The sequence below is a fragment of the Nipponia nippon genome, unplaced genomic scaffold (assembly GCF_047370975.1).
Source record: "Nipponia nippon isolate SJK-2023a ecotype South Korea unplaced genomic scaffold, ASM4737097v1 scaffold_3, whole genome shotgun sequence".
Lineage (NCBI taxonomy): Eukaryota > Metazoa > Chordata > Aves > Pelecaniformes > Threskiornithidae > Nipponia > Nipponia nippon.
In genome coordinates, this window is record NW_028262347.1 from 36027358 (window position 1) to 36049587 (window position 22230).

The 22230-nt window shown below is 39.0% G+C and overlaps 1 protein-coding gene across 3 annotated transcripts in view; it reads left to right on the forward strand.

Annotated features, from left to right (window-relative positions):
• The window catches only part of SLC16A7 (solute carrier family 16 member 7), an 82160-nt gene that overhangs the window by 1185 nt on the left and 58745 nt on the right, over positions 1–22230 (forward strand). The window contains exon 1 of one of the 3 annotated variants that reach the window (XM_087764847.1): positions 19745–19768. The exons of the other annotated variants lie outside the window; for them this stretch is intronic. The gene's annotated coding sequence lies outside the window, so the exon portion shown is untranslated. Of the gene's footprint in view, positions 1–19744; positions 19769–22230 lie in introns of those variants that run through there. 3 annotated transcript variants of the gene reach the window in all.

Consider the following 22230-nt stretch of genomic DNA (forward strand, 5'->3'; position numbering starts at 1 on the left):
AATACTCCTTCTCCATCATTCTCTTTAGCTGACCTCTTCTAGCACACCGTGGACTCAAGGTCCTTGAAGGGAATGGTCTGAAGAGTCTCCCTGGTGAGGGGCAATCATTCCGAGAGAAAAGGGTTTCCATGTGCTCATGGAGACCCCTGTGCCCTGGGTTTGTGGTTGTTGAAGTGGCCGCTACAAGGGGGAAGGGAAAGGGAAGCAGGGAAACAATCTTAGAAGAGGCCGAGAAGTTTCCCTGTTCACATTTCAGAGACCAGAGTGTCCCCTTGTACTCCTGGGAGGGGACATTAACCTCTCAGTCCTGCAGGCTTGCAGAAATGACACGGGTTCTCCACTGCTTTTCCAGTCAGGTGGATAGGAAAAAAAAAACAGAAAAGAATAACATTTAGAGATAGTTGGATTTTTTAGATGCCAGCCTGAGCTTTCAGTGAAGAAGAAGTCTTACTGAAATTATTATTGAAAGCTGCTTTGGGAAAAAGAAAGAAACTGAAGGAAGCTGCTGCCTCATGGAGGTGTCCATTTTTGTTGCATTGGTCTTTATAATAATCACTCGTGTTTCCATAGCGACATCCATCTGTGGCTCTCAAGTTACTTATCAAATAGTAATGAAAGAGGTGCTTGCAGCTTCCATTGCAGGAATGGGGCCATAAACTTAACGGCACACCAATCGAGCCAACAAAATATTGCCTCAGCTGTGTCTAGATGAATCATGATACAAAAGTTAGTCTTCAAGACAGAGGGATGTAGACTGATATTTAAAGGAAGCAGAAAACTGACAAATAGTTCAATAAAAGTGGTAAACACTTTTACGTACAAGTATTAAATCTGGGAATAATATATAAGTGATTCACTTCTTATTTTTAAAGACAGCTCTCTCCTCTCCTTCCATTATTGTCTGCTAACTTTCAATATCATACTTGAGAGTGAGTGCTGAATATCTACTCCTTCCACACGGAATAAATTCACAGAAGAAATTATGCTCCAGATGTTTCTGTTATTTGTGCAATTTATTATAGAACTGTAATTCCACGTATCTGTAATGGCCCAGCTAGCTTAGTTTGCAACATAGTATTTGCAATGTAAGTGGCTTCAGAACAAAACAGCTAATTATTTTGATTAGGCAAAGGGTGGTGGCTGGAGGTTGTGGATTTTCTTTTATGGCAGCAGCAAGTGATTTTGGTTAATAAAGTCAGCCTTATTTTATTTATATGATAGAGATGTGGAATAGCCTAAATATCAACTGTGGTCTTCATGGAAGGTCTTCATGGATGGCAGAAAACTAAATTCACACATTTTATGGATAGGAAAACTTTTTGGATTATGTAGTGATACAACTGATCTGAGCAGGTATTTTACATGTAAAGTGATGAAGGAACAGTAGATATAACGTTTTGAGGGAGACTTTAAAATATTACAAAGGGAAATATGAAAAGCAACAGAGTGTAGCTAAACATTGTGGCTCTGCAGCTGCAATGAAGAGAGGTGGAATTCTGTTTCAGCAATTTTCAGTGTAAATGAAGGCATCATTAACAGTATAAAAAAGTCTCCTTCCAGCTCTTTAACCTAATTCCATCTGTCACTTCTCTGGGGTATATGTTGGATTTAGGCTCACTCAGCTCTTGCTATGGCAAAATCCTCATTCTAGAATCTGAGTTTTATGGTGGCAGGAGATCCTGTGGGCAGCCTTAAAGTAAATGCTGTTATTTACAGACAGGAAAGTTAAGGGAGAGAAAAGAGCACTTCTTGAATCACAAGCTGGTGCTTTTTAAAATGTTTTTCTTCATTACTCTTCTTTCTATATAAAGAAATACATGTATTTATACATAAATATATAACTATTTCTGGTAACCATCGTTTTTCTTCATTTTAGAAAAAATACCTTCTTTGGTATCCTTCATTTCTTAAGTAAGTTATCTTGTCCTCTTTTTATGATGAGCAGGTGGTTGTTCTTCCAGTAACTCTGGCTATTGTTGGGTCCCTTCCAGTTCAAGAAAAGACACTACTGCTCACCTGCTTTTTTTCCTATTGTAACATCACAGTATGCTTATGAAGGGTTGAATTTTTATTGAGTAGAAGTTTGCTTTAGTAAAGATGGTGTCTGAATATAATTCTCAATTAATTATATCCTTTACACCATTTCCCAGAATTAAAGCTGTCCATTTTCTTATGCAAGGATCAAGAAAAGAAGAATGTTCTTGGACTATGCTAATAATCTGTGCTGTTAAATTAATTTTATGTTTCAAGGTTGGTACGATCACGAAAATGTAATTTGCTTTTGATTTTTATTAAAAAAGGATTAGGTCATAGCTGTTAATCATTAATAGAGAATGTTACCAGTTTCTGTATCCGTTCATGTAATACATATGGCCCAATCATAGAATAATAGAATCATTAAGGTTGGAAAGGACCTCTGAGATCATCGAGTCAAACCTGTTAACCTAACTGCCTGGTCTACCTCTAAACCATGTCCCTAAGCACCACGTCCACACGTTCGTTGAATACTTCCAGGGACTGGGATTGTACCATTTCCCTGGGCAGTCTGTTCCAATGCCTAACCACTCTCTCTGTGGAGAAATTTTTCCTAATATCTAGTCTAAATCTGCCCTGGCACAACTTGAGCTCATTTCCTCTTGTGCTATCACTTGTTACTTGGGAATGTTTGCACATCACCAAGGAGGAAGTTAGATAGGAGAATAGGACCTCATTGACCAACTGTTTTATGTGTTAAATGAAAGTGAGAAACAGGCTGTCCCCCACATACGCATCTCAGTCCAAACCTGCATTCCTTGACTTGCATGTATTTGTGAGCTGTTGTGCCAACTTTCATAATTTTATTGTGAATCTTGGAACATTTGAAGAAAAGTGTGCAGTATTCAAACAAAAGAAACTGGGATATAGGAGTAAGGAGATAATATTCTATGACTTGAGGAACAGAGGATGTTGGACAAACTGACTGGGGAGCTCTATCTGGCTTTACAATCTATCACATATTTCTGATATTTCTTATAGCTCTTGGTCTTACGGTCAAACAATCCAAATAATGTTAGGCTTTTATTGAAGAGCAAATGTCTAGCTAACCAGGTCATGGTGGCTGACAAACTAGAAAGAGTCTCAGTTTGTTTTTTTTTTCCTTGCAATCTCAAGCTTTTTAATTCATAATATTTGTGTCTGGGGGGTGATTCATCATCATCAGCTCCTTCTTTTGTTGATTATCTTTTTAATTTTAGTTTACGCAGTGTCTTTAAGTAGTTCCTTTATTTGTTATCTTCCAGGTCAAGCCCCCAGTTACATGCTAATATTTTTTTTTATTTATTTTCGGGACATGGTGCTTTCCTGTCTCATGACGCTTGCAGTAATATGTAATCAGAGGTGTACATTAAGAGCATTTGCTGATAAAAATTGAATAAGCATTTCTGAAAGGATATTAACATAACTAGGGTAATTCAAAAAGTTCCCCAAAATGAAGGAGGAAAATTAATGGAAAAGAATGGGGCCTTAGCATGATATACTCTTTTCCTTTGTGGTTTTAAGACTTAAGATCTTAAGAAATGGAATTAATGATAATTCACAAAATCAGGAAGCACTAGAGAATGAACTTAAGCCTGATTTTTTTTTTTAATTTAGCTGTTGATGCATTTTCTTTTAACTTGGTGTCATTATTGAATGGGAAGTATTGAATGTATTTCAGTTCCATCCAAGAATGCAGTGCTCTGAGTAATAGTGTAAATCGTATAGAATTGCTAATAACTTTAGACTGTTGGAAACAATAGCTATTAAGTCAGCTATTGACAAACTGCAGAAGGCCCAAACATTGTAGAAGTTGGAATATTTCAGAATAGGTGGATTTGACATTCTTTTCATATGGTTACTGTGAGAGATAATGACAGCGTCTGATTTTAATGGTCAAAGCATAAAACTCCGCGGACTGGAGTTGCCCAAACATGCAGGATTGTTTAAACAGTGCTTTCTTCCAGCCTGAACATTTGTATCCCCTGAAAGAACATTTTCCAGTTGTTTTGACAGCAAGCTTGGTAGTTATTTCACTTTTATATCTCTTTAAGGTTTTCTAGTGGAGGACTCGGCTGTAGGTGATGATAAAGGTGCTGTGGGAACATTCAAAAAGCACAATGCACAGAAGACAGCTCAGAACAGCTCCTGTATTTCATGGCTTTTCTTATCTTTATATATTTTTAAAAGTTCTGGTCCTTTAGAATATCTCATCTTCCCACACCTACTAGCAGACTCCTGCTGCAGATTCAGGCATGTCCATTGTGTAGTGTCCTTCCCCTCATATGACCTCAGTAATAGCAAACTGTTGGCAGCACTCCCAAGTTTGGCACTTAGGGACAGCGCATATTGCAAAGCATTGTAACGGTGTTCAAAATGTGTTTGACATCAAAGAACTTTAGCCATTTGCTGTCACTAGAGCGGTGGTAACGAAAATGCAATGATGTATGTTACCTTTTGCATGTGTTCCGTGCAGTAGAAATTAGTAAAATCAGTCACAAAACAGCACTGCATCATCCCGAAACATAGAAATGTTTTTTTTTTTTTTTCACAGAAATATATTAATTAAGATTTTAGCATTCATGCTTGCCACTCATCTCTTAGACACTCTTGCAGTCTATCGTACAAGCAAAAAGGAGAAAAAAAAAGATGAAATCTCAATTTGTCTCTTGTATTAGTTTCAAACTCATAGTGTCAACTTCAGACTTGTACTTCTCAGTGCTTGTTTTCTGAATTCAAGAAATACTGAGAACAAATGTGTATTTTACAGTACTAAAAACTTGAAGAAACAAACCAAAAGGGCTTACCATTTCTGTGCTGAAAAAGAATGGCAAAAGCATACATGCAAAATGCATATTTGATTTTTTTAAACAAAAGCAGTTCCTGTAATGTATTTGATTAGTATTGCAGATAGAGAAATACGCTCACTTTCAGCATATGCTTTTGAAATCAATTGTATTAGAGTGGGGTTTTTTTAGCATTAGAAATGAAGTGCTTTGTGGCCTTTTTTTAAAATCTCTGGGATAATGATATAAATATTTGGTCGTGAAGGTTAGAATTTTTGAAGTGACACAGGACTGTTCTAACTACCAACTATAACAACTTGGCTTCTGAGTGACATAGCTGCTTTTCTTTTCTGACCTTATTGAGAGATGGAAATTGGAAACCTCAAAATGTAGGATGTCTCAACAGTTTGCCATGCTATTGAATTAAAATGCCATAGAAGTTGTGATTACTAAATTGAGCTCCTATAGTTTGCATTCTTAATACAGCCCTCAGGGCAGGTTCAAAAAAGAAAGAAAAAAGAAAAACTTAATGATGCAAATAAGCTCCCCATGGGAATGTAGGTGTCTGATTTCTTAACAATTGGAATTTTACGTGTTAAACTCCTTGACAATTCTGCCTTTGCTGAGTACACTCTCCACTGAACAAATCTTTTCTAAAAGTTAACTGCTTTTGTATGCTATGCCAGGGATGGATTTGGGTCTGAAACTGGGTATTGGACCCTGTGTCCTCAGCAATGCCTCCCACTGATGTTAGAAATGGAAATTGCTGAGCTATAAACTGCAAACTGGAACTGAATACTGGTTTCAGAGACAGAAAAGCTGTGCCTAGGGCAGAGACTCAAGCTGGCTGAGCAAAGGGGTTGCATCTGGGAGCAGGTGGAGAGAAGAGAATAGACTGTGGAGGGAAATTGGTGCTGGAAACTGAAGAAGGCAATGGGCTTATCATCCCATTACCAAACCCTTTTTTAAGATGTACATCTTTATAATAATTTGTACATGGTGTTAAACTGAAGGCTTCCTTTCTGCCCTGAGGAATTTATGAGATCTCTGCTCATTGTATCGCACAGGGGCCCTAACTCCCTGTCTTCCATTAGGCAGCCTCTTTCCCTTTTTCTCACCAGCACTACAAAAGGTGAATCAGGGGACTCAATAGCCCATGATTAGAAATGACAACACCAGATTTTAGCAAGGAGTGAAAAAAGCTTTTGTATTTTGAGACCTCTGTGTTGTATATTTAAGTAAAATAGGTAGAAAAGACTATGCCATAATAGCCTCTATGTACAAAGTATGAAGTATACATTGTATTTGTGAAGAATAAGAAAAAAGGAGATCCTGTTTTCTTGTTCCTGTGCAGATACAATTATGTTGGCTAGAGGCATAAGGTAGTTTTTGTTCTCATGTTTTTCTGATGTAGCTATCCAAAAAGAGATGTTTTGATGTAGTTATGCCGGATATGAGGGTGCTTTATTTCAATTTAGCTTATTTTCTCATTCATACATAACAACACTGGAGCATTATGAGCGCTGTGCATAGCCTGTTTCAGTTTTAGCTATATTAGAATAGTGAAAGAGATTTATACACAAAGCTAATGAATACAAGGGCCAAACTCACATAAGGTAGAGAAATCCAGGAAGGGCATTTAAAACTGACACCTAAAAGCACTGTGGTGTTTTGTCTCAGTTCCTCTGCTTCTGTGACTCCAGGTTCAAACTTGATCTCCCTTCCTCTTGTGCAGTTCCACTGGGTTAAAAGGGGTTACTTGTGGTTTACACACAGTAATGGCTGAAGAGATTCTTTTGACTGCTTCTCAAGACTCAGTTAGTTAGTCTTTTGGATCACTTGCTTTGACTTGCCTGATTAGCTTAAATGGAAATTATTTCTCATAATGATTACCAGAATGATTTATCTGTTTTCAAACAAATATTTTCATGTGTCCATATTCTCTGTCCTTCTCTTCCCATCCTTCTGTGATAGCATATCCCCTTTCCCCATTTATTAGAATAAAAATACTCATTTATCGAGTTACTATTCTGCTCTGCTCATCCTACTGGCATACTGGGTTTTCAACACTAAAACTGGAAACTGTCAGAGACATGCTCACGTGTAGGACAGCTTTTATATGGCATAGATGATGCTCCTCCATAGTAACCAGTGTTTATGTTTTATCATGCTATTTTTATCTTTAGAGTTACAAATGTTTACATTCTTTGCCCTTCTGTTTTTTAATTCTGCCTTTCAGGTGTTATGACTAGGGTAAAGAAAAAATGTAGCCTTAGAAGAATGACAAATGTAGAAAGTGAAAACAGAGTAGAAGGGAAAGAGATATTAACCTGAGGAAATATTATTATTTTGAGGAATTTCGCAGAGGCAAATATCTTCAAGCTAGCAGAGGTGGAATAATGTGTCATATTTTCAGTCAGAGTGGGTTTTAGTTGTCTTCAGATCTTTTTTTTTTTTTTTTTTGAGAAAGGAGTAGAGAGAATGTTGACCTTTGCTTTTATTATTTCTGTGTGCTAATTGTAGGCCATAGCAAGTTTTTTGTTGTTGATGAAGTGTTGTGTTGTCTGATCACCAAATGGGTGTGCAGTCTTGGCAGTGCTGTTGTGTATACCAGTATATTTGTCCAAGATGTTAATAAAGAAATTAATATGAAATATTATATGAGAAAAAATTAGCAAACAATTAAGCAATACTGTTCTCAAACATTAATATTGCAGCCTTGAAATAGAAGGCAAGTGTTGAGTTTTATAGTCATTGTTTAGCCTGGGGGTTGAGAATATTTTGAATTTCAGAAGTACTTGTAAATAATATAAGACATTCAAAACCATGACACTTAACACTGTAAAATGAAATAAAGGCTAGAAATATCATTTAGATTTACTGGAGTAATGATGGTCTGTGACCTCAGTGGGAGCCAACATGGACTCCGCAGTATGGATTTGTTCAGGTGCTTTAGCAGTGGGTGGGCAAAAAGGGGATTGCTTCTGACTTACGGCTTGTACAGCACTGGGCAGCATCCCACTGTGCATGTTTGTTAAGTTGATCTGCATGTGCACAAGCAACTCCCTCTCAGTGTGCCATGAAAAAGGAGCTCTGACATGTGAAATGCGAACATGTCATGTGTACATGGCTGTGTCCAGTAGCACCCAAATACATATAGGAGTGTTGATCCAGTTGACGGTTTCCAGCTCAAAATTACTTCTGTGATTAAAAAAATAATAGTGACTTCCACCATTATGCTTAGTAGTAAAGCTGATTGTTTTATGCAACTTGGAAAATAGTCATACTGTATTTATAATGTAATAGGATACAAAAGCCTGAACATTACATGATTAAAATAGGTTCTTCTTCTGAACGTGATAGCATAGAAAGGTGTTAATGAAACAAGATGTTCTTGCTTAACTAGGTAATCAGCTTGTGCTTTTGGATATACTTTAGAGTTGCTGAAATATTGTATATCTATAATGATGACTTAAATTGTATTGTTCTCACTGCAAAAGTGTTTTAGCTATGAGACCATGATTTTTTTTTTCTAGTACTTATTTCCTGAAAAATTAGCAAAGCTGTCATAGTTACCATGTCCAAGCCTCCTTTTAAATTATTATACTTAAATTGCTAGTCTAATAGAATAGGATTCTTACAGACTACTAAATGATACTTTTTATTGAGGATCCAGAATATGTTTTTAACCTTAATAAGGTAGTTACAAATTTTTTCTTCCTTTTTTTTCTTTTCCCCCATTTACCGGTTTTATCCCAGGTGTATAAATACATTTTTTGTATGCAGCACAATAGTCTTACAAAACCTAAATTAGCCACCTAAATTAGGATCTTTAATTTCAGTGTTATAGGGTCCTGGGTAAGTAGGTTGTTATCTCTTAATAACTGAAGCTTAAATCCTGCTTTTAAATCAATCCTCTCTTCTAACTAGCATTCATAGAGGATGAAATCAGAAGTTATAACTGTAGGCTGAACAGCCTATTTTATAAGTGCTTTGAACAGCAGATACAGTTGTTTTATAAGCAGAGAACCTTGCATTGTGGTGTAGTCTCAAGGAAGCGTCTATTTGCTTCGCATTATGGCAACTGAGTATATACAGAAGTGAGGGGATGATAGTTTTCTAATAGAAATAATTGTATGTATATATACAAACACACAAGGTGATAACAAACAATAGGAAGAAATACACAATGTGCTGCATACTAGGAGATGAAGTGAGGAAAAGAAGAAAGCACTGGAAAAAAGAAGTGTGGATGTATTGGTTTGATGTTTCAGGAAGTGCTAGTGTTGCAATTGATCTGCCATGAGTACCATATATACATGTGGGTGTATTTTCTGTAAGATCCTTTTGACTCCTTTGGAACACTTCTATGACCAGGTGCATAGAAGGAATAGTGGGTAAAACAGGAAGAGTGTTTTATACTAGGAGAACAGTGTGAAAGAAAGCATGGGTCTGAAGGAGAACCTGCATGTTGGCCGTACAGGAGTGTAAGGAGATGTAGATTCTGGACCCAGTAAGAAAACAAAGGGATCGAATGCTTGGAGAAGGCATTTCACTGCCATTGCTTCAGCTTAGCACATGAACTGTCAGAACCGAACAGATGACTCTTCAGTTAGCATTTAATAGTAAATTTAGGCCCCTAAAGAATGAAGGACTCCTGTAATCAAGGAAGTTTTTACTCATCCAACCAAAGCAGAGCAGGTTCGGTTTTCCAGTGCTAGGTGGCTAAGGTTGTTTGCTTCATAACTGTTCTCGCTGCTCCAAAGGGGAGTTTGAACTGTTTGGTCAATCCCTGCTGGGTTCATTAACTTTGTGTGTTTGTTTCTGTTACCCCATTGAGAAGGGAATGGTTTGTATTTGTGTTCCTAAAAGATTGGACCTGAATTATTTAACCAAACCCCACTGAGCACGGAACCTTTTGTATTTGGTTGAACTCGTGCTCCCAAGGTCATTTTCATCTGCTCTTCTGACCTTGCCAGAGGGAATCCCTGTTTATTTCTTCATTTGGTAGAACTGTTTATCTGGGCCCTGCTGAGGATAGAAATGGGCTTCCTACTTTCTGCTGCAAACGGGAACCACGAGAGACTATCACTTGTCCTAAAGAGAGGAGAGCTTATGCAAGATGGTTTTTGATTTTTTTTTTCCCCTTCAGAGAATTGGTAATTTCTTGTTGTGGAGGGTGTTGCCATGATTCTTTAAGCAGTAGGCAGGCTGGTGACAGCAGTGAGAAGACACAAGATCTTGAAGGTAGAGAAAGAAGGAATGGTACATGATATATGTTGTCAGGCTGCTGGGCTTTAATTCTCAGGCAGTCCAGCAATGCACTGACTCATTTTCTGCCCTGCTTTTGAGGGAAGCCATAGTAGCATGAGCTACCTAAAAAAACCCTCTGTGCCTCAAAGCAGAGGGAGTGCACAGTACTGTTGGAGCACTGGCTTTAATTTCAATCCTAAAATTCAACAGCGTAAGGATTAGAGCAGATTGAGCAGTTCTGTTGTGGACCATGAGCTGACTTTTGAGAGGCTGTTTGTGTTACTGCTAAGGTTACTGTCTTTAAAAAAACACACACATGCACAAAATAGCTGCTGTAGAGCTACACTGAACCTGTACATTGATCTGAATCTTTCACCTGTGGTAGCTAAAAGTGTTGTATTTATCTCAAATAGACATACTCAGGGTGGCTTGAAAGAAGCTGATTAGTTCAGAGAGCAAAAAAGAAAAGTGAGTTGTAAGGGAAAGGTGCTGCTGTTGCGGTATGCAGGCCAGCTGGGAGTTGCATAAAATTTATCTGTCTCCTGAGGAGCCTCAGTTGGCAGGATTTGTCTGGATTTCTGCCCATAAAAATAAACCTGCTTTACCCTGGTAGGAACTACCGCCAAGAGTTGATCCCTCAGGGGTGAAAGCTTTTGCCAGCACAGCTGCCCCTCTAGACAAAGTAGAAAGACATTATACTACACCCCTTAATCACTATGGGTTATATCTGCTTCTTGTCTTTAAACAAAATTACTTCATCAATTGCTGAATATTTTTATCACTATGCTTATATGTTGAAGTAATATATACTGAAGTACAACTGTCATGTTCCCACTATAATGTACACCTACATTTATTGCTTACTTGTTTTAAATGCCTCCCTTAATCATGGTCCAAATTTGGCTGAAAAGCTGAGTGTACCTCCAACAAATATAACACATATTTAGCAATTTATAGATCTGTATGTAAATCATAAACTTTCAGGTTGGAGACCATCTTGTGTTTTCTTACAGGCTGGAAACAAATATTTTTTGCTTAACGTAATAATTACGTAACTACAAAGATGTGCTAAGTGAAAGCTAAGAGTTACAGGCTTTCACAGGATGGATACCATTAAAAATTAAGATGCCAGTAAAGGCAGTAGTACCACTCCATTCAAGCTCATTTTCCTTTTCACTTATATTTTGCAATATCCTCGCAGCATCCTCTCCCCTCTGAAGAACACCCTTTATTTTCTAATAGTCAGTAAGTCTCATGTACACACTCAGTTTCACTGAATTAGGCTCACATACACATGTCTGATCTGACCAGAAAAAGATATTTTTCTACTCTAAAAAATACACTTGCCCACAAATAATTTATGAAAGACAAAGGAAGGGATTCGGTATAAGAATCTGAAGTGATCTGAGCGAAACAGAAAAATTACAAATATATATTAGTGAATTGATCATATTTTGTTTTCATGAGCTACTGCAGTGTTTTAAAAAAGTAAGAAAGTTAGTGGCCAAGATTATACTTCTTTATTTAAGGCATTAGGTGATACTAAAATAATCATGGCTTAACTCTGCCCTATAGCATAGCCTTAAAAAATATTTTGAAGGTATTGTGTTCTTTTGTCTTGTGTACGATTATCTGTATATTCATATAGATACATTTAAATACAAGAAAGTGAGGACGTCTGAAGGGAAATCAAGGCACCAGGGGAAACATGAAGTATCAGTCTTGTGGTGAACAAGCCTTAAGTCAGTTATTGAGTAGTTTTTCCTTACCTTGGACTTTGTATGCTGGTAAGTTTTTGAGTTACTAGGGCTGTTAGAGCAAGGGAGGTGAGACTGCCAGCCTTTGAGGTTGGGTGATTAGGGAGGAAGAGTGGAGGGAGGACAGCGAGTGTTCTGGTGGAGCAGGCTGCAGCAGTGGTCACCATTGGGGAGTGCTGACAGACTAAAGAAACTGTAGGGGAGCATGTGTTTTCATCGCAGTGCCATTGCAACGAGCACTAAATTACAGGTGGTGAGAAGAAAACTACTGATATTCTCTTCAGCCTGTGTGTACAGGTGCATGCAGCCCTCTGCGTGCTGCAGTTTTTAATCCACCAATGTGTCTGGCTCTTTCTGAAAGGTGATGTACGAGAAGGGAGAGTTATTGTCATTTTGGAGACAGATGAGAAAATCTCTGTGTTTCTCATTACCCAGGTACAGCAACTTTGTCTGGTCATGCTGTTGTACATTCATGGTTCCTTATGGTCTTCTCCATTTCGTCCTTGCTATGCCTTGATGTTAACCTCTGCAAAAGAGTGCTTACAGGAGAATCAGGCAAGAATCAGCCCAAAAAGCTGCGTGTTCACACAACGTTGGGCAATGTGATGTGCATTTTTTTCATACCTAACACACTCAAACTTGTGCACTGTCACACCCTATGGCATATCTTATTACTCAAGCTCTTGTGTATCTGCAGTTATCTAAGCCAAAAAAACTTCAGAACTGAATGATAACACTTTTTAAATAATTCACAGAGAATATTTTTAAATTAATATTGTCTTTTTCTATTTTGTGTTTATTATGGAATTCTTGAGCTTATTCAAAAAGTCTTGGCAGTATCTCTGGCAAACAGTTACTGTTTTTCTGGTCAGTTGTAAGCAGTCACTGATGCATATTTGGTATCTGCATCATCAGAGGCAACCCTAGCTTTGAGTAAAATATATTCTTCTGCCTCTACTCCAACATTTGCAAGAAATCATCTTTAATACCAGGCATTTTTATAGAACTTTAGAATGCCACATATTCAGCTATTATGAAATATAGTCTCACAAAATTCCAGAAAAATATGAGGCAAAGTACTTATACCTTATAAAAATTAATGTCTTATTAACAATTTAATCAGTGCAGTCACAAATTGGCTCTAAAAATGCTGCGTCTCCAATTCTGCAGCTCTGGGCAACTGTCCAGTCTTTACATAAGGTAAGCTGCCCTCTACATTGTTCTGTAAGGCATTGGACATTGTTTCAAGTTTTAATTGGACGTTTTATGCAGTGACTTAGTTGAGTAAATTGTGAATTAAAATTGCACATATGAAATTTGTCATTGTTTCTTGTCTAACAAGACAGTTAGAGATTTGCTTTTGCTATATAAGACTTGACTTGAAGGTTTACTTTCAAAAAGGATAGGGTCAGTTACCTATGGTATACACATAAAGCATGAAATAATTTATCTGCATCTTCCACAAATTTTCTTCTCTACAGCTATGATAGCCACAAAAATGTTCATAATGCAACATTCCTGAGTTGCACATTTTACAAACACAGCAACAAAATATGGGTATTGCAGCACATGCTTTTCAGAGACTCATTACTCAGCCAAACGGAACATTTTTTTCTCAGCAATACAGAAAAGATTGCAAAATTTCAGATTTCAACACTATACTATTAAGCTGTGGATCTATTTCAAAGAAGATGGAAAGAACATTTTTAGTATCCAGAACATATATTTTTCGCTTTCTTATTTTGTAGGAGTTAAATAAATAAGAGAACCTTCCTCCTACCTACCCCAAAACACTTAAGATTTAAAGACATTGAACTGGAAGAAGGAACTATGTCATTATTTCCAGTTGCGTGCAATACCAAGAAACTGTATTATGAGCATATAGGGCTGGGTTCGTCCAAATGTAGAGTTCAGTAGCATAGATATCTATAACTGAGCAAGTTATCTAGACTCACTTTATGTAATGAGACATATAGGCACTTTTCATTATAGCTTAGATGTCAAAAACAAGTCAGTGAGATATGACCCAGAAGTTCATTTCTGCCCATTGACTATAAGTGGAGCCAAGGTATCCAGATCACATGCAGATGTCAGCACTGTCAATGTCTAAATATGGCTGTGATGAATCCCTCCCTTAAATCAGAAAAAGTCACAAATTGTGTGTAAACCAAAGAATATCTTAAGAGCTTTATTACAAACTTAAATCTTCCCTAAAATGTGAAAAGCTGAAAGTAGGTACTAGTAGGAGAAACAGGAGAAATAGAGATTGTCACCAACTATCTGAGGTCTTGCAGGGGATTAGACAAAAAAAAATATTCACACCAACAGAAAACAGTTTGTGACCAAACCTCCATTATTAGAACAAGGCACTATATAGCTTTAAGTACTAGTGCCACTGCTAACCTAAAGCATTCTTATAAGAAAACCAACATCCTTGGATTATGACTGAAGGAAAAAATGTGCTGTAATATTAATGATATCACTTGGCTGTGTGCAAAACAGATTATTTTTTTAAGTGTCTGTTAATAATCAGACATTGTACTGGAACAGATGTTAGTGAGTAGCAAACCTGAGCTGAAGTTCAGATCGTCATCCAAACTAAATGGCTATAAAATCATAGAATAGTTTGAGTTGTAAGGGACCTTTAAAGGTCATCTAGTCCAACCCCCCGGCAATGAGCTGGGACATCTTCAACTAGATCAGGTTGCTCAGAGCCCCATCCAACCTGACCTTGAATTTTTGCAGGGATGGGGCATCTCTCTGGGTACCTCATTCTAGTGTTTCACCACCCTCATTGTAAAAAATTTCTTCCTCATAACTAGTGTAAATCTACCCTCTTTTAGTTTAAAACCATTACCCCTTGTCCTATCACAACAGACCCTGCTAAAAAGTTTGTCCCCATCTTTCTTATAAGCCCCATTTAAGTACTGAAAGGCTGCAATAAGGTCTCCCCGCAGCCTTCTCTTCTCCAGGCTGAACAAGCCCAGCTCTTTCAGCCTTTCCTCATAGCAGAGGTGCTCCATCCCTCTGATCATTTTTGTGGCCCTCCTCTGGACATGCTCCAACAGGTCCATGTCTTTCCTGTGCTGAGGACCCCAGAGCTGGACGCAGTACTCCAGGTGGGGTCTCACCAGAGCAGAGTAGAGGGGCAGAATCACCTCCCTCGACCTGCTGGCCACGCTTCTTTTGATGCAGCCCAGGATACGGTTGGCCACCTGGACTGTGAGCGCACGTTGTTGGCTCATGTCCAGCTTTTCATCCACATGTACCCCCAAGTCCTTCTCTGCAGGGCTGCTGTCAATCCCTTCATCCCCCAGCCTGTACTTATACCGGGGGTTGCCCCGACCCAGGTGCAGGACCTTGCACTTGGCCTTGTTGAACTTCATGAGGTTCACATGGGCCCACTTCTCAAGTTTGTCCAGGTCCCTCTGGATGGCATCCCGTCCCTGTGGATGCCATCCCATCCCTCAGGCGTGTCAACTGCACCACTCAGCTTGGTGTTGTCTGCAAACTTGCTGAGAGTGCACTCGATCCCACTGTCTGTGTCATTGATGAAGATATTAAAGAGTACTGGTCCCAGTACAGACCCCTGAAGGACACCACTTGTCACTGATCTCCATCTGGGCATTGATCTGTTGACCTCTACTGCCTGGATGTGACCATCTCACCAATTCCTCATCCACCCAACAGTCCATCTATCATATCCATATCTCTCTAATTTAGAGAGAAGGCTGTTGTGAGGGACCATGTCAAAGGCCTCACAGAAGTCCAGATAGACAACATCCATAGCTCTTCCCTTGTCCACTGATGTAGTCACTCCATCATAGAAGGCCACTAGGTTGGTTGGGCAGGACTTGCCCTTGGTGAAACCATGTTGGGTGTCTTGAATCACCTCCCTGTCCTCCATGTGCCTTAGTATAGCTTCTAGAAGGATCTGTTCCGTGATCTTCCCAGACACAGAGGTGAGGCTGACAGGTCAATTGTTCCCAGGGTCCTCCTTTCTACCCTTTTTAAAAATAGATGCAGTGTTTCCCCTTTTCCAGTCACCAGGGACTTCACCTGACTGCCATGACTTTTCAAATATCATGGAGAGTGGGTTGGCAGCTACCTCAGCGAATTCCCTCAGGACTCAGATACATCTCGTCAAGTCCCATACGCTTATGAATGTTCAGGTTCCTCAAGTGGTCATGAACCTGATCTTCTCTTACAGTGTGAGGGACTTTGCTCCCCCAGTCCCTGTCTTGTGGTCCATCCACTCGAGAAGTGTGGGAAGAGAGGTTGCCAATGAAGACTGAGGCAAAGATGTTCTTGAGTATGTCAGCCTTCTCCTTGTCCATTGTTACCAGTTTGCAAGTCTTGCTCATCAGGGGGAGTACGCTTTCTTTGACCTTCCTTTTCTGGCTGACACCTGTAGAAGCCCTTCTTATTATTCTTTGCATCTCTTGCCAAGTTCAGCTGCAGCTACGCCTTGGCCTTCCTGACCCCATCCCTACACAACTGTGCAACGTCCCTATACTCTTCCCACGATACCTGTCCCTGCTTCCACTGCCTATGTATTTCCTTCTTACCCTTTAGTCTGACCAGCAGATCTTGACTCAGCCATGCCGGTCTCTTGCCGTCCTTTCCTAATTTCTTACCCCTGCGGATCAAGAGCTCTTGCGCTCTGTGGAAAGCATACTTAAAGATATGCCAGCTCTCTTCTGCTCCCTTGTCCCTGACGGCAGTTTCCCAGGGCGTCCTATTGACTAATTCCTTGAAGAGCTGGAAGTTTGCTTTCCTAAAATTCAGGGTCCTGACTTTACTCTTCACCTGACTCATATCCCTCAGGACTGTAGACTCCACCAGTGCACAATCAGTGCAGCCCAGGCTGCCTCCAATCTTGATGTCACAGATTGGCTCACTTGCATCGTTGACCAACAGGTCCAGTATCACATGACCTATGGTAGGGCTGTGTGTTACCTGGCTTAAGAAGTTATCCTCAATGCATTCCAGGAGTCTCCTGGATTGCCTATAGCTCGCCATGCTACTTTTCCAGCAGATGTCGGGGTGGTTGAAGTCCCCCAGCAGGACAAGAGCCTCCTGTAGCTGGAGTAAGAAGCCTTTGTCAATAGGCTCCCCTTGATTGGGCGGCCTGTAGTAGACACTAACCACAAGGTTCCTTTTCTTGCCTCAGTCTCTAATTATGGTGAACTTCAATTTTAACAGTTTAAGCTCATGATCCTGGAAGAAAACCTCAGCCTCTTTCTGGTGTCTGGCTGTTTTCCAGGAAGGAACAGTTAAATTTAGTAAGTATGTGCCTATGTGTGAGTGGGCAGCAAGGTGCAGTAGAGCAACTACATCTAGGCACCTATCTCAGAGGAGCTCTCAAGTAGCTGGATTCGTATTATATTTAAAAACCTACTGCCATTATTATTCACAAAATACACTGCCAGATTAGTCTCATATGGTGAGTTGAGTAATAACCCTCTTGGTATCTATATGTTTTTCTAGACAATGGTCCAAGACAGTATTAACTTTTATTTTTGTCAAGTTCAAGCTGACAGTGAACTGCAGGCCAACTGCTTGCCACTGATGTGCCCTGTGCCAATTAGCTCTGTCACCCACAAGCACACTTTAGCATTAGCTCTGACCTTCTACCTCATGCTCAGTCCCCTGAATTTAGAAGATCAGCCTTGGTGCAGGCACAGATTTAAGCCCTTCTGTTTGCTCTCTGAAGTGAATGGACAAAAGGCAGCTATGGTCTGCCACCGTGATGCCAAGCTGGTGCTGTGCTGTGCTCGCTTGTGTTAGCCATTCTGTCAGCTGTCCCTAGAGGATGGCTGTGGGCTCACCTTCTAGGGACATCACAGTGGTACCTGCTGTTAATCCCTCTTTCTGTGGCTGCTTATCACAGATGCAGAAATCTCAAGGCCAGAGGTGATTTTCTCTTCCCCTGCCCAGGGCGGGACAGGGATCCTGTGGAAGGAAGGGCGTGCCACCAAAGGCCACAGCAGGGGGGAGCAGCTCTGCTGACACAAGTGAGAAGCTGTACCCGGGACTAAACACAAGTTGTTAAAATCTAACAGAGGGTGTCCAGCATGAACAATGCCTCACTTCCTATTTCTCTCTAATAATAGGAAACACGGCATTGCTGTCACTGCAGGGTCTCTGTCAGAGTTCAGCAACCCGTGTTTACTTCCTATTTGTCCTCTTCTTATGTGCTTGTGTCAGCAAACGTGTTCCTTTCCTGCCGTTGTCCTCAGCGCTGAGACGAACACCCCTTGCAAATAGTCGTCCCCGCAGTTTGGCATTAGAGGCTTACCTATCACCACCATGTATTATCTCCAGTATATTTCATCCTTCCTGAAGGAACCATTTCAGATTCAAATTAAAGTTTTAGACAGTAGAGAGATCAATTAAATGATAATATTTTCTCATGATTAGTCTGGTCTTTTCCTTTAAGCAACTCTCGTATTGGGTGTGCTTCCAGTAGTGCTAGAACTCGTCTCACTTTTCATGTGAGATTACCACAGGTCTTCCAAATGCAGATCATCATTAACATCATTATTTTCAGATAAATTAATAAATTCATTGAGAGAATTGCTCCTTTCCCTGTGAATATTTGAAGTGGTGGGCAGTGAAAGTAACAGCAGTTTTCTCATAAAATTTGTCCCAGTGACTGCCTGAAATTCCCAAACAAAGCACTTCTAAGAGCTTTGGGGCTTTAACATCAGTTGCACAGAGAGTACCTAGGACAAGAAAAAGTTTCAGTTTTTTTAACCTGAGTCGTCAGAATGTTTTTCCATTTCGTTTGGCCATGCAGTTTCATCCCTTCCAGCATTTATTGGGTCAAGGCAAGTATAGTGTATGAGACTGGTGAAAAATAGAAATTGTAATGATACATGCACCTTTTTGTTTGCTTGTCCAACAAAATAGTTAACGTCATTTTTGCAATTAAAAAGGAAGGGCTTTGATGTGAACTTGTAAAAGCATTTTGCTCAGAATTCTTGAGTGAAGTTATGGTCTGGTCTAAGGTACAACCTGGCCTTAATGTATGTGTTTATTTTATTATCAGTATTGCAGATGATTCAGTTTTTTTCCTATACAAAAAGGATAAGTTTTTGTAAAATTTAAGAAATAACAGAAAATAAGTTTTGGAGCTCTGAAGCAAACTCTGCATTGTCTCCAGCAAAATAGAGCTTTTTAAATAATGTATTGGCTAGCATTGCTTATTAATACAAAGAAGTTTCTAATTACTCTATAAAGCCTAATGCGGTATTTTACTATGCCTGTAAATGGAGAAGCCTAAAAAAGTCTAAGTTAATTGCATATTTACTGTTAATTGCTGGACAATTTTGTTCAAATGAGAAAAAGATTAGACTTTTGCAACATGTTAGCTTCATTGAGTGCCTGCAATTTTGCTTTTAAACTTCTGCTGATGAACTTTAGAGCATTTTTATTACATTTTTAACTTGTTGAACAAAATCATATTAATGCTGATCTTAACTTGCTATATGTTTTAAAAGGCAGGTTCACACCCAGCATCTCAGTACATGCTGAACTCCTGTATCATTAAGCACAAACTATATTCAGGTGTCCCCAGATATTAGCACTCATTTTAAAGGCTATAGCATCTAAGTACACTTTGGAATGTACACAGAGGATGATAAGAAAAAATCCTGCATGTCAGACAAAGAAACTGTGAAAGATACCCTAAACAGACAGTGTGATGTTCATAGACCTAGGATGCCCTTCTGTGGGATCGTGTTCTGAATGTTGAGCTTCCCCATAACCTCTTGTGCCTCAGTAATTTGAGATGCTTGTTGGTTTGGCAATTGGTCACACAAAATAAACCGTCCAAACATCATGTGTGATAATCAGCCAATCAGGTCTCCAAAGAGTCTTTAAATGTTCAAACTGAACAAAGGCTCTGTATCTATCAAGTTCAGATTATTCGCTTGGACAGCAGCTCTCTGCCAGGTAATGTGCTGTTTTTCTATTTCCTTTTAGCTTTACTTAGTGGCAATAGGTAGTTTCAGATTACTGAGGTAATCCATGCAAAACTAATTGACTAATTAAATGCAAGACAAGTCAATGCGCCAATGCACGTTGCACAATATTTGCTATTGGCTTTTTAATGATTATCTAGCATATATTGACAAAAGAGTGTGAAGCACTTTAAAGAAGAAATATTCTTACACTCTGTCTTCTTCTAAAAAATTATAACAAGAATTAATGACTGAATGGTGACACTCCCCAGTCTTGTCAGGCTTTATAGATTTGATTGACATTTGTTGTTCATATATTTTGCCAACATTTCTGAGAAAATAGAGTTCAAAGATGAGTCTTCTAAAGAGAAGCTTTAAAGAAAGGGAAGCATCAGTGTAGCTCAGGTCAGATTTCAGAACTGATGGACGTGAAATGTACAGAGTTAGAGTGAAGGGTGTGCTGGCAGTGGTTCTGTGGCTACGTGACTGGATTGAATTAGAGGAATGATAGGACAGTGATAAAGAGTGCAAGCAAAGTGTTTGGCAGAAACACAGCTTTGAAGAAGCTCAAGAAGCTCACAGCTAATATGGAAAAGATGAATGAGGGCAGGAGAAGATTTGAAGACCAGTTGGACATAGCTGAGGCAACAGGTGAGGTGATGATTGCTGTGGCAGCATATGTGGGAATGAAGACTACAGCCTGGGCTGACAGGGAGAATTAATCCCATGTGTTATGAAGTAACACATAATTTATAAATGCAATATCAATTTTACTTACAAGACAAGTCTTCATGATAAACATTTTATTTTCATAGGATTTGGGAGGGTAGCAATAACATAATCCCCCTGCATGAAACCGAGCGACAGAATGAAGGCTCTTCAGCCTCACTGAGCACTTACACAGTTGGTTCTTCTGCAGTGCCAGAGATTTTTATAATAAAGAATGAGGGGTTGCTTTAAAGCGAGCAATGTGGGTGTATATTTCACTGACACAAGTAACTCTGTTTCAGTCTTTTGCAGCCTCAGAACTCAGTATCCTATGCCTAGTTTTAGCTGTAGGCACTTAAAAATTATTAGATTCCTTTGACTGAAGCAAGTGCAAAAGTAATTTCCAATTCTGTTTTTCATATATAACAATTCCTCTAAAACCTCCAACCAAACTGAACAGTTTTGCCAATAGTTAATGCACTAGCAGTTTTACAAAATACATAATTTTGGAGAATAGTTTACTTAGTTTATTTCATGGAGATAACCTGGTGATTTTTGGTGCTGTTTTTGTCATCCCTGTTATCAAATTTTAAAGCCTCAAGGTCTAATTCTTTGCTTACTGAGCTCAAAACTGAGTGCAAAGTTGTCTTTGATTTCACTGGAGCAGACTGATGGCTCAGAGGTCAGAATTTTGCCTGTCATCTTCACAACTCTTCTGACGTCAGAAGCACTGTAATGGCTTACCACATAGTAAGGCTATGGACTTAAATGGGTCAAACTGCAAAACAAAAAATTACAAAACCGGTCAATGGTGACAGTTTTCACACTTATTTCTGATGGGTATTTTTATACCTTTCTTTATATTTTTTTTTAATTCATATTTGCTCATTATATGATTCTCAATAAATCTACATGAAATGTTATTCATAAATTATTTATGAAAAAAGAAATTATTGGGGAGATCAAGAAATAAGTAATATTCTGTTTTTCAGCAGTGACTGGGACCCCAGTGTATATTCACATAATCCCATCCTCGTGTAGAACTGATGTCTTTTAACTCTCCAACAGTAAAAGAGTCACTTGCCTGTTAGTAAAAATAGAAGGAGATAAAAGAAAGGTATTTCTACAGGGTAATGGTAGAGAGGTCCCCAAATCCTTACATGAAGGAGTCATGTTTGAATAAGTTATTTTTCGTGATGCTGCATGCAATCTTAGTGAAGTTTCAATATGCAGAAAATTCCTTTTGCTTTAACTTACCTCCTCAAAAACTGTTTTTCAGATTGTCACACAAAACTTATGTACCAGTACAACTCCCTAGCCTTTTAAACAGTTAGAAGATAGAAAGAAACTGAGGGGAAAAAAAAAGCAAATCATCCTGTCTCTTCTCTCCAAAGTCACAGGGAAAAGAAGCGCTATACTTGATGCACATAACAGAAGAAAGCAGGGGGGTGAAAGATGTGTGTGCAATGTAGTTACAGACATTATAAAACAATCACTGCGTGATGTTTAAACATTGCTTTATGGTGTTTCCACTGAGATATTCCATTAGTATGTGATGATAATGAATCATGATTGTACTTCACTGAGAGCTCTTGTCATGACTGCATACTTTTCTGATTTTTTTTTCCTTCCTGTGGATTGCACATGGAAACAAGGGAGAGAAATTACTTGAAGAACATAACCAGAATAGAAGCAGCAAAATTATAATGGTACTTGGAAGTGGACAAACTTTTCATCACACTTTTA